Raw genomic sequence first — 13826 nt, forward strand, 5'->3', positions numbered from 1 at the left:
CAAGACTAATTTCTGAGACTCTTACAACATTTCAGCAATTAAAAATACCCAGATAGCTGATATTATCAGTAGATACTTAAAGTATAACTTTTTTACCTCCTCAGAAAGTCTGTAGCTCTTGACTGAGAGAAAGAATTGGTCCAAAAAACCGTTGTACTCTTCAAAGAATGAACTATGATATAAATTCTGTCAGCCTATGAATATTTTTTCAAGCTATTTAGCACGTTAAAATAGCCCAGAGAAATGCATCAAGTTTATGTTTTATGCAGTTGAATTTAGATTTAGAGTGATGCTAATTTTTTAAAAGCACCCCTTCTCAATATGTAGTCCCTGGCCCAGCAGCATCAGCATCTCTTAGGAACCTGTTAGAAATGCAAGTTTCTAGGACCCACCCCAAAGCTATTGAATCTGAAACTCTGCATGGGTCCCAGCAATCTGTTTACACAAGCCTTCCAGAGATTTGAATGCATATTAAGTTTTTTAAGGGAAATAACTCAGATAATAACTTGTATTAAAAAAGTGAAAATGATTATATTGTCATTTTATAAGATTTTTGAGACATTGTCAAATTTCATAGATGCCAATGAACTTATAATCTTGGAATTCCTGTTTGAATCACTTGTACATTTATTACTAGAACAGGTACAAGCTATAAAGACATTTTAGAAAAGAAATGCTCTACGTCTCAGATTCATTTCGATTTTTAAAATTTTTTTATCTATCTATATATTATAATAATAATTCATATTCACTTTTGTTGAGGCAGTATAATATAGTGACCAAGATTTGGAGTCATATGTGCCTGAGTTTGAGTCCTGATTTCACTTGCAACCTACTGTGAACCCTTGGTCAATCCTCAACTTCTCTGAGCTTTGTTTTCTAATCTGCAAAAAGGAGATGGGTTAGGGTTAGGGTTACTGTATGTAAAGCATTTTGTACAGTGCCTGGCACGTAGTAAGATTGGAATTATCATTAGCTGTCATTAAACTACTTTATGCCCACATAGTGTTTCATTGGGCTAGATCATAGGTTATGAATCATATCCGTATTTTGGACCCTTTGGTTCTTTAGAGAGGTGTTACTCAGAGTACTGTTTTACAACCGGATGAAGAACTTGCACCAGCACGTCAGTCAGTGCTGTGCTTCCTTCATTGAGAATGTCTTGTTATAAATGTGCCAGCTGGCCTGAACTGTGTGTTTAGAGACTTAGTTGAAGCAGTAGCAGACACTTAGGTAGCACTGATTTAGAAGTTTGTGTTATAATGACAGTACTGCTATAAATGGTTTTGGGCCTATTTCTCTTAATTTTCTTGAGATTAATTCCCAGGAACAAGATTGATGAGCAAAAGGGAGAAACATTTTTTTTAATTTTTATTTTATTTCCAATTAATTAACATACAGTATAATATTAGTTTCAGATGTACAATATAGTGACTCAGCACTTCCGTATAACACTCAGTGCTCACCACTAGTGTCCTCCTTAATCCTCATCAACAATGTAACTCATTCTCCCACTCTCCCTCCCCTTTCGTAACCATCAGTGTGTTCTCTAGAGTTAAGAGTCTATTTCTTGGTTTGCCTCTGTTTCTTTTTTTTTTGTCCATTTACTCGTTTGTTTTGTTTCTTAAATTCCACAAACGAGTGAAATCATATGGCGTTTTCCCTTCTCTGACTTACTTTGCTTAGATTATATATTCTAGCTGTATCCACATCATTGCAAATGGCAAGATTTCATTCTTTTTCTGATGGCTGAGTAATATTTTATTGTGTAAATACCACCTTTTCTTTGTCCATTCATCAGTCGGATATTTGGGCTCTTTCCATAATTTGACTATAGTAGATAATGCTGCTATAAAAAGTGGATTGTGGGGATCCCTGGGTGGCGCAGCAGTTTAGCGCCTGCCTGTGGCCCAGGGCGCGATCCTGGAGACCCGGGATCGAATCCCACGTCGGGCTACCGGTGCATGGAGCCTGCTTCTCCCTCTGCCTATGTCTCTGCCTCTCTCTCTCTCTCTCTCTCTCTCTCTCTCTCTCTCTCTCTGTGTGTGTGTGACTATCATAAATAAAAAATTTAAAAAAAAAGAAGAGAAAGTAGATGATCTTTGCAAGAACACAAGTCTGCCTTTAAAAAAAAAGTGGATTGTGTGTATCTCTTCAAATCTGTATTTTTGTATTCTCTGCGTAAGAAGTAGTGCAATTGCTGGGTCATCGGGTAGTTCTATTTTTAACTTTTGAGGACCCTCCCTACTGTTTTCCACAGTGACTGAGTTTGCATTTCCAATAATAGTGTGAGAGGGTTTCCCTTTCTCCACATCCTCACCAACATTGTTGTTTCCCCGTGTTGTTGATCTTAGCCACTCTGATTGGTGTGAAGGGATATCATATCATGGTTTTGATGTGTATTTCCCTGAAGATCAGTGATGTTGAGCATAAAAGGGAGAAACAAACAAAAAAAAAAACAAAAAAAAGGGAGAAACAGCTCTTGATATGTTTGTCTCTTGGCTATTTGAGGTAATTTCCTCTTGTTGATTTTAGTTTTAATTGTATGTCTAGATACAGACTATAGCACCTATTGAATAAACTACTAATATTTCTTTTCCATCTGTTTTTGGTTACCAAATATATTTATTTTACCTGAAAGTGAATCAGCCAACTGCTACAGTTTTGCTTATTGCAAATGCATAAGGTTCTCAGAAAGTGAAACTTTTAAGTCAGCTTCTTTTAAATGACTTACTTGTTTTTAGAATTACTGAGATATCAAATTAAAATTTAGCAAAAGCATTTCTAATCATCTCCCTCTGATTTTTTAAACAGCTTTATTGAGATAAAAATATGCCATACAATTCACCCATTTAAAGTAAAATATCCAGTGGTTTTTATTTTTTTATTTTTTTATTTTTTTTTTATCCAGTGGTTTTTAATCTATTCAGAGAGTTGTGCGACCAATTTGAAAATATTGCCAACTTTGACAATATTAAACTTCTGATCCATGAACATGAGATGTCTTTTCATTTACTTAGGTCTTCTTTAAATTTTTCAATGATATTTTGTAGTTTTTGGCATATAGATCTTAGATGACAAAGACTTTCTGCTTGACCAAATGTTAGACCATCTCCTCTGAGCCCTCTATTTGGCTAGGCCTGATTCTTGGGCTGTGTCAGGTCTACCTGAGCCAGTCTTAAGTTCATCTCCTACCCTTGATATCTGATCACCATTGATAGCTGATCAGGTTCCTCATCCTCTCCCTTTGATGTATAAGTTCTTGGCTTGTCTTTAGAAAGATTATTTTAAGCTAGTTTAGACCTACCCTTGATTTTTTTGTCAGTAATTTTTCATCCACTGACTACCCTCTCGCTCTGCTTGTTGGCTAATAAATCTTTACCTGTCCTTGTTTTTTTTTAATTTATTGAGATGTAATTTACATAAACACCATGTGAGTTTAAGGTGTACGTGTTGACTTATGTATTACAATATGATAGCCACTTTTACTTCTAGCTGACACCACTATCACATCATGTAAATTGTCATTTCTTTTTTGCACTGAGAAAATTAAAGATGTAGTCTCTTAGCAATATTGAAGCGTATAATACAGTATTGTTGACTATGATTGGTGTGCTGTACACTGGATCTCCAGAATTTATTCATCTTCTGGTTGCAAGTTTGTACCCTTTAATACTATCTCTGCACTTTGTCCATCTCTCAGAGCCTGGTAACCACCATTCTATTCCCTGTTTCTACAAATTTGGCATTTTTAGATTCTTATATTACATGTAAGTAATATATAATATATGTTTCTCTCTGGCTTATATCACTAACATAGTGCCCTCAAGATCCATCCATGTTGTCACAAATGGCAGGATTTCATTCTTTTTTGGGGCTTGATAATATTCTGTTGTATATATATACTTCATCTTCTTTATCTGTTGATGGACACTTAGGTTGTTATCACATCTTGGCTGTTGTGAATAATGCTGCATTAAACATGAGAGTGCAAGTATCTTCTCAATATCCTGTTTTTATTTCCTTTGGGTGTATACCCAGAAGTGGAATCGCTAGATCATATGGCAGTTGTATTTTTAAGTTTTTGAGGAATTTTCATACTATTTTCCATAGTGCTGCACCAATTTATGTTCCTACCAACAATTCATAAGGGCTTCCTTCTCTCCACACCCTCACCAACATCTGTGATTTCTTGTCTTCTTGATCGTAGCTATTCAAATGGGTGTGAGATATCCACAGTATCTCATTGTGGTTTTGATTTGCATGACCCTGATGATTAGTGATGTTGAGGAACTTTTTGCGCATCTGTTGGCCATATGGATGACTTCTTTTCAGTACCTTTTCTGTTCCTCTACCCATTTTTAATAGTGGGTTTTTTTTTGTTGTTGTTGATTTTTTGTTTGTGTTTTACTGAGTTGTATGTATTCCTTATTTATTTTAGATATTAACTTCTTATCCAATATATGGTTTATAAATATTTTCTCCTATACTGTAGGTTACCTTTTCATTTTTGTTGATTGTTTATTTTACTGTTGCAGAAGGTTTTTAGTTTGATATAGTCCCACTTGTTGAATTTTGCTCTTATTGCTTGGGCTTTTGGTGTCCTATCCAGAAAAATCATTGCAAAGACCAGTGTCAAAAAACTTCTTTCCTGGGGGATCCCTGGGTGGCTCAGCGGTTTGGCGCCTGCCTTTGGCCCAGGGCGCGGTCCTGGAGTCCCAGGATCGAGTCCTGCGTTGGGCTCCCGGCATGGAGCCTGCTTCTCCCTCTGCCTGTGTCTCTGCCCCCCCCCCTCTCTGTCTATCATGAATAAAGAAAAACAAAACTTCTTTCCTGTTTTCTTCTAGGAATTTAATGGTTTTAGTCTTCGAACTTAAATCTTTAATCCATTTCAAGTTATATTTTGGAGGATTGTATAAGGAATCCAATTTCAGTTTCCTGCATGTCATTTTCTAGTTTCTCAGCACCATTTGTTGAAGAGACCATCTTTTTCCTAGTGAGGGTTCTTGGCTCCCTTGGAAAAATCATAGTCAAATGTATATGTGGGAGTTTGTTTCTGGGATCTCTGTTCTGTTCCATTGGTTCATGTGTCTGTGTTTATTCTAGTACCACACTGTTTTAATTAGTATAGCTTTGTAGTATAGTTTGAAATCAGGAAGTGTGATGCCTCTGGCTTTGTTCTTTCTCAGGATTACTTTATCTATTTGGGGTCTTTTGTGGTTCCATAGAAATTTTAGGATTGTTTTTTTCTATTTCTGTTAAAAATGCTTTTAGAATTTTGAAAGACATTGCATTGAATCTATAGATGGCCTTGGGTAGTGCGGCCATTTTATTAAAATTAGTTATTCTGGGGGCACCTGGGTGGCTCAGTGGTTGATTGTCTGCCTTCGGCTCAGATCGTGATCCCGGGATTCTGGGATTGAGTCCCACATTGGGCTCCCCACAAGGAGCCTGCTTCTCCCTCTGCCTATGTTTCTGCCTCTCTCTCTCTCTGTCTCTCTCATGAATGAATAAATAACATCTTTTAAAAATTAGTTCTTCTGATCATTGAACATGAGATATATTTATATTTGTTGTGTCTTTAATTTCTTTCATCAGTGTCTTGTAGAGTTCATTGCAGAGATCTTTCACCTACTTGGTTAAATTTATTCATAAGTGGGACGCCTGGGTGGCTCAGTGGTTGAGCGTCTGCCTTTGGCGCAGGCTGTTATTCTGGATTCCTGGGATTGAGTCCTGCATCCGGCTCCCCACGGGGAGCCTGCTTCTCTCTCTGCCTGTGTCTCTCTGCCTCTCTCTCTCTCTCATGAATGAATAAATAAAATCTTAAAAATTATTCATAAATATTTTATTCTTTTTGATGGTATTATGATCGGGATAGTTTTCATTATTACTTTGTTGGATATTTTATTGTTAGTATATAGAAATTTAACTGATTTCTGTATATCAATTCTATATCCTACAACTTTATTGCATTTGTTGATTAGTTCAACAGTTTTTTAGTTAACTCTAGGATTTTCTGTATATATTATATTATCTGCAAATGATGCTAGTTTTTCTTCTTTTCTATTTTGATGCCTTTTATTTCATTGTCTTGCCTGATTGCTCTACGTAGGACTTCCAGTACATAGCAGTGGTGAGCATGGGCACCTTTGTCTTGTTCCTGATCTTAGAAGAAAAGCTTTTAATATTTCACCATTGAGTATGATGTTCCCTTTGAGTTTGTCATATCTGACATTTATCACACTGAAAAATGTCCTTCTGTACTCAGTGTGGGGATTTTTATTATGAAAACGATGTTATGTTTTGTAAAATGTTTTTCTGCATCTATTGAGATGATTATAAGTTTTGATCTTGTATAATATTAATATGATTTTCACATGTATTGAGTTGTATTGGTTGAACCATTCTTATATGCCAGGGATAAATCCCACTTGGTCATGGTATGTGATCATTTTTATGTCATGTTGAATTCAATCTGCTAATATATTTTCGAGAATTTTTGCATCTGTGTTCATCAGTGATATTGGTCTATAGTTTTCATGTTGTGTCCTTATCTGGATTTGGTATCAGGGTGATGCTGGCCTTGTAAAATGAATTTGGAAGTATATCTTCCTCTTTGGTTTTTTTGGAAGAGTTTGGGAAGGTTTGGCATTAATTTTTCTTTATATGTGTGATAGAATTAACCAATGAAGCCATCTGGTTTTGGGTTTTTCTTTGATAGGAGGTTTTTGGTTACAGATTCAATCTCCTTACTCATTATGGGAGTGTTTAGAATTTCTATTTCTTTCTGATTCTGTCTTGGTAGGTTGTATGTTTCTAGGACTGTATCCATTTCTTTTAGGTTAACGAGTTTGTTGTCATATAATTGTTCACAAGAGTCTTTTATAATCCCGTGTATTTCTGTGGTATCAGTTGTGATGTCTCCTCCTTCTGATTTTATTTGAATCTTCTATTTTTTCTTAGTCTAGCTAGAGGTTTGTCAATTATATCTTTCCAAAAATGTAGCCATTAGTTTTATTGATCTTTTCTATTTTTCTGGTTTCTATTTTATTAATTTCCACTTTGGTCTTTGTTTATTTCCTTCCTTACACTAACTTTGGGCTTGCTTAGTTTATTCTTTTGTTTCTAGTCCTTGAAGGTTAAAGTTAGGCTGTTTGAAGTCTTTTTGTTTTCTTAATATATGGATTTATCACTATAACCTTTTCTTACAGAACTGCTTTTGTAGCATCCCATGTGTTTTATTATGTTGTGTTTCTATTTTCATTTGTTTCGAGTTATTTTTTGATTTTCCTTTTGTTTTTTTTCTTTGACCCATTGATTGTTCAAGAATGTGTTATTTTCCACATATTTATAGATTCTTCAGCTTTCCTCTTATTGATTTCTAGTATCCTACTACTGTGGTTGGAAGAGATAACTTGGTATGATTTCAGTCTTCCTAAATTTGCTAAGACTTGTTTTGTGTCCTATCCTATGATGTATCCTGGAGAATGTTCCTTGTGCACTTGAAAAGAATGTGTATTCTGCTGCTGTTTGAGGGAATGTTCTGTGTGTGTCTGTTATGACCACTTTTTATAGTTTAAGTCCAATGTTTCCTGGTTGATTTTCTGTCTGGATGATCTAGCCATTGCTAGAAAGGGGTGTATTGAAGTCATCCACTATTATTGTATTATTATCTGTTTCTCCCTTAAGATGTCAGTATTAAGATACTTAGGTGATATTGTATGCATATATATATATATATTTTTAAGATTTATTTTTATTTTAGTGAGAGAGAAAAAGAGTATGCGAGTCGGGGGGAAGGATGGAGGGAGAGGGAAAGAAAATCCCAAACAGGCTCCCTGCTGAGCATGGATGCCCATGTAGGGCTCAATCCTGCCACCCTGAGATCATGAACTGAGCTCTGATCAAGAGTTGGACACTTAACCGACTGAGCCATCCAGGCACCCCTGCTTGTGTATATACTTAAAATTGTTATACCTTCTGAATGAATTGACCACTTTATTATTATATAATGACTGTATTCATCTTTTTTTTTTTTTACCATTTTTGTCTAAGTATAGCTATGCCCACTTTCTTTTGGTTTCCATTTGCACGGAATATCTTTTTCCGTCCCTTCATTTAACCTATGTGTGTACTTAAATCTACAGGGAGTCCCACATAAGCAACACATTGTTGGGTGTTTTTTTTTTTAATCCATCCAGCCACTCTGTGCCTTTTGATTGGTGAACATACAGTTAGGGTACTTTCTGAAATGTAAAAACCTACTAATTCCATCCTATTCATTGCTCTTCTGGATGTTTTATATAGTTTCATTGTTCCTTTTTCCTTCCATATATGCCTACCTTTTAATTTTTTGTCTTTTGTTTATTTTTTCCCACAGAATATAGTGTGTATCCCAGAAAATATATGTAGTTTTTAATTGAAATATAGTTGACGCACCATGTTACATTAGTTTCAGGTGTGCAGCATCGTGATTTGACAATTATATACCTTAGGGAATGCTCACCACGTTAAGTATGGTTACCATCTGTCATCATAGAAAGTTATTATATTATTAACTATATTCCTTGTGTTGTACTTTTCATCCCTATTATTTATTTTATAACCTGAAATTTATCCCTCTTAATCCCTTTCACCTATCCCCAATACCCCTCCCCTCTGGCAGCCACCAGTACATCTGTTTCTGTGTTTGTTTTGTTTCTTAGATTCCACATATAAGTGAAATCATATGGTGTTTGTCTTTCTCTGTTTAACTTACTTCACTCAGCATAATATCCTCTAGGCCTATCTATATTGTCCTGAATGACTGTGTACCTTTTAAAATTGGTAATGTTTTGGGATTGTGTGTTCCATATCCCCTTTCTTTGTCTTTTGTGAATCTATACTAGGTTTTGCTTTGCAGTATTCATGGGGCTTACATAAACCGTCTAATAGATAAAACAGTACATTTTAAGGTGATAGCAACTTAACTTTGCATACAAAAACTCCACCTGTTTACTCCCCTTTTATACTTTTAGTGTCATGATTTTTTCTATTGTGTATTTGTTAAAAATTTATGGTAGCTGTAGATATTTCTAACACTCTTCCTTTAACCTTTATACTATATAGCTAAGTGCTGAACGCACATCCTGTTATAGAATGAGAGTTTTCTAAATCTGTATATTTAACCTTTACCAGTGCATTATATACTTTTGTATGTCTTCATGTCACTAATTAGTGTCTTTCCCTTTTAGTATTTCTTGCATAGCAAGTCTAGTGGTGATGAACTCCCTTAGCTTTTATTTGTCTGAGAATATTTTTATTTCTCCTTCATATCTGAAGGATAACTTTATCATATAGAGTATTCTTTTTATTTTTTAAGATTTTATTTATTTATTATTTATTTATTTATTTATTTATTTATTTATTTATTTATTTATTTATTTATTTATTTATTTCATGAGACACAGAGATAGAGGCAGAGACACGGGCAGAGGGAGAAGCAGGCTCCACACAGAGAGCCCGATGTGGGACTCAATCCTGGGACTCAGGATCGCGCCCTGGGCCGAAGACAGGCACCAAACCACTCAGCCACCCAGATGTCCCCATAAAGAGCATTCTTATCTGGAAATTTTTTCTTTCAATACTTTGGATATGTTACTCCACATTCACTTCTGGCCTAGGGTCTCTGCTACAAAATCCACTCATAGCCTAATGGGAATTTCTTTGTAGATTACAATTTTGTTTTTCCTCTGGCTGCTTTTAAGAGTCTCCTTTTATCTTTGATTTTTGACAGTTTTATTATAATGTATCCTAAGAAGGTCTTTTTGCTTTGAGATAATAGGGTGATCTCTTAGCTTCATGAACTTAGATGTCCAGGGGGAAGTTTTCCATTATTATTTCTTTAAATAAGCTTTCTGTCTTGTTCTCCCTCTTATGTCCTTCTGGAACCCTAGTTATTATAATATTTGTAGGTTTGGAGTCCAATTGATCATACAGGCTTTTTTGGTTATTTTTCATTACTTTTTTTAAAAAAGAGTTTTTATTTATTTATTCATGAGAGAGAGAGACAGAGACAGAGACACAGGCTGAGGGAGAAGCAGGCTCCATGCAGGGAGCCTGACATGGGACTCCATCCCGGGTCTCCAGAATCACGTCCTGGGCTGAAGGTGGCGCTAGACACCAACTTCGATCTCTCTTCCCATTTCCTGCCAAGCTTTTATTTATTTAATTTATTTATTTGTTTATTTATTTTTATTTATTTATTTTTAATTTTTTGCAAGTTTTATGGAATTTTATTTTATTATTATTTTTAATAAATTTATTTTTTTATTGGTGTTCAGTTTGCCAACATATAGAGTAACACCTGTCAAGCTTTTAAAAGGCCAGCATGGGGACACCTGGGTGGCTCAGGGGTTGAGCATTTACATTCTGCTCAGGTCATGATCCCCAGGTCTTGGGATTGAGTCCTGCATCGGGCTCCCTGCAGGGAGCCTGCTTCTCCCTCTGTCAATGTCTCTGCCTCTCTCTCTTTGTCTTTCATCAATCAATAAATAAAATGTTAAATAATAAAAAGCCCAAAAAAAGAGGCTTCTCCCTCTGCCTGTGTCTCTTCCTCTGTGTGTGTGTGTGTGTGTGTGTGTGTGTGCCTCTCATGAATAAATGAATAATATCTTTAAAAAAATAAAATGTTTAGTAGTTACCCTTAGGTAGGAAACAGCATTTGTGGCCCTATTATCTGGGATTTTCTCCAACCTTGTCTGGATAGTCTGGCTCCATGCTTCTTACTTGCTCCTGTAGAATTCTTAAGCTTTTATGTCTTCTCTGGACTTAACAACTTGCCATGCTGGCTGCCAGAAACCTCTTGGTTTCCAGGTTAAGTTTATGGTTTCTCCCTTGCCCACAGACCCTGCCTCCCAGATATTCTGGGAGTACTACATTTAATTGGAGCTCACTCTTGCCACTCCACTTGGGACCATGCATAAGAAGCTAGCCACAGAGGAGGAGGAGGTGACTGTGGGACTGGTGAAGGAAGCATTGGGTGAGGGTCTCCAGAGGCTTGGGGGTGGACTTCCTGCTTAAGTCCTGAGCACAGCTACAGGAAGTATTTTCTTTTAATGTCCTGTGATATTTTTATTGACTCTTTCCTGATCTCCTCCCTGCCCCCAGTCTTGGAGGTTCTGCCTCACTAGTCTAGGTGCTGCAGGCGAGAAATGGCTTTCTCCAGTAGCTTGTCACATAGCTGGAGTAGCCATGTATTCACTCACTGTTGTCCCTTTCCCCTGGGGGAGAGATTGCCAACAGCTCCGTCAGCCCTGTGGTGTGTCACCTTTGGGAAGGGTCAGTGCTAGAAAAATTATTGATGCTGTTGTCAATGAAGTTTACACTGCCATGATGCTGACATCACCCCACTTGTACTTAGGGTTGAGCTCAGTTTGAGCTCTTGCCTGTTATGATCATCTCGACCGCTGTTGTATAACTTTTCTCTCATTTTTTGGATGGTTCATTAGTAATGTGTAGAAATACAGTTGATGTTTGCATATTGATTTTGTATTGTGCAATGTTGCTGAAATTTTTTTGATCAGTTCTACTAGCTTTTTAATGAGTTCCTTAAGATTTTCTATATACAGGGTATTAGGTTCTACCAGGTTCTTTTTTGGCATCTATTGAAATAATTGTGTGGATTTTGTCCTTTATTCTATAAATACAGTATCTCACAATATTTGGGTTTTGGTTATTAAATCAACCTTGCAAAAAAAATAAATAAATAAATAAATAAATAAATCAACCTTGCATTTTTGAAATAAATGCCACTTCATCATGTTGTATAATCTCTTTAATATATTGTAGATTTGTTCTATTTTTTTGAGATTTTATGTCTAAATTTAAGAGATATTGATCTGTTTTTCTCTTGTATCTTTTTTTAAACTTAATTGACATTTGGTGTATTGTTGGTTTCAGAGGTAGAGGTCGGTGACTCGTCAGTCTTAATAACACCCAGTGCTCGTGACATCCCGTGCCCTCCTTCATGCCCATCCCCCAGTGACCCTGTCCCCCCACCCCCCCTCCAGCGACCCTCAGTTTGTTTCCTTTGATCAAGAGTCTCTGAGGCTTTGTCTCCCTCTCTGATTTCGTCTTGTTTTATTTTTCCCTCCCTTCCCCTATGGTCCTCTGTTTTGTTTCTTAAATTCCACATATGAGTTGAGATCATGTGATAATTGTCTTTCTCCGATTGACTTATTCACTCAGCACAGTGCCCTCTGCTTCCATCCATGTTGTTTTAAATGGCAAGATCTCTTTTTTGTTGGCTGAGTAATATTCCAGTGTGTATGTGTGTATACACTACCTCTTCTTTATCCATTCATCTGTTTATGGACATTGGGCTCTTTCCATAGTGGCTATTGTGGACATTGATGTGATCAACATTGGGGTGCAGCCAAATAGCTTTGGCTATTTTGGCCATTACTGCAGTCAACATTGGGGAGCAGGTGCCTGTTGGATCACTACATCTGTATCTTTGGGGCATATACCTAGTAGTGCAGTTGCTGGGTCATAGGGTAGCTCTATTTTGAACTTCCTGAGGAACCTACATACTGTTTTCCAGAGTGGCTGTACTAACTTGCATTCCCACCAGCAGTGTAAGAGGGTTCCCTTTTTTCTGCATCCTTGCCAACATTTTTTGTTTCCTGTCTTGTTAATTTTAGCCATTCTGACTGGTGTGAGGTTGTATCTCATTGTGGTTTTGATTTGTATTTCCCTGATGCTGCGTGACATTGAGCACTTTTTCACGTGTCTGTTGGTCATTTGTGGGTCTTTTTTTCTGAAATTTCTGTTCATGTCTTCTGCCCATTTCTTGGCTGGACTATCTGTTCTTTGGCTGTTGAGTTTGATAAGTTCTTTATAGATTTTGGATACTAGCTCTTTATCTGATAAGACATTGGCAGAAAATCTTCTCCCATTCTGTCAGTTGTCTTTTAGTCTTGTGGACTATTTCCTTTGCTGTGAAGAAGCTTTTTATCTTGATGAAGCCACAGTAGTTCAATTCTGCCTTTGTTTCCCTTGTCTTTGGAGACGTGTCTAGCAAGAAGTTGCTGTGGCCGAGGTCACAGAGTTTGCTGCCTGTGTTCTTCTCTAGGATTTTGATGGAATCTTGTCTCACCTTTAGGTCTTTCATCCATTTTTAGTTTATTTTTGTGTTTGGTGTAAAAAAAATGATCCAGGTTCATTCTTCTGCCTGTGGCTGTCCAATTATCCCAACACCATTTGTTGAAGAGACTGTCCTTTTTCCATTGGATACTCTTTCCTACATTGTCAAATATTAGTTGACCATACAGTTGAGGATCCATTTCTGGGTCTCTCTTCTGTTCCATTGAACTATGTGTCTGTTTTTGTGTATCAAACTGTCTTTGTGACTATGACTTTGTAATAGCTTGAAGCCCAGAATTGTGAGCTTTTGTTTTCTTTTTCAACATTCCTTTGGCTATTCAGTGTCTTTTCTGGTTCCATACAAATTTTAGAATTATTTGTTCCAGCTCTGTGAAAAATGTTGATGGTATTTTGATAGGGATTGCATTGAATGTATAGATTGCTTTGGGAAACATAGACATTTTCACAATATTTGTTCTTTCAACCCATGAGCATGGAATGTTTTTCCATTTCTTTGTGTCTTCCTTAATTTCTTTCATGAGTTTTTTATAGTTTTCAGAGTAAAGATCCTTTACCTCTTGGTTAGGTTTATTCCTAAGTATCTTACAGATTTTGATGCAATTGTAAATGGGATTGGTTCCTTAATTGCTCTTTCTATGTCTCATTGTTAGTGAATAGAAATGCAGCTGATTTATGTGCAT

General features: G+C 36.5%; 1 protein-coding gene across 2 annotated transcripts in view; it reads left to right on the forward strand.

Annotated features, from left to right (window-relative positions):
* Window positions 1-13826, forward strand: part of VAMP7 (vesicle associated membrane protein 7) — a 65390-nt gene that overhangs the window by 20719 nt on the left and 30845 nt on the right. The gene's annotated exons all lie outside the window — the stretch shown is intronic.

This window comes from Nyctereutes procyonoides, unplaced genomic scaffold (assembly GCF_905146905.1).
Source record: "Nyctereutes procyonoides isolate TBG_1078 unplaced genomic scaffold, NYPRO_anot_genome, whole genome shotgun sequence".
Lineage (NCBI taxonomy): Eukaryota > Metazoa > Chordata > Mammalia > Carnivora > Canidae > Nyctereutes > Nyctereutes procyonoides.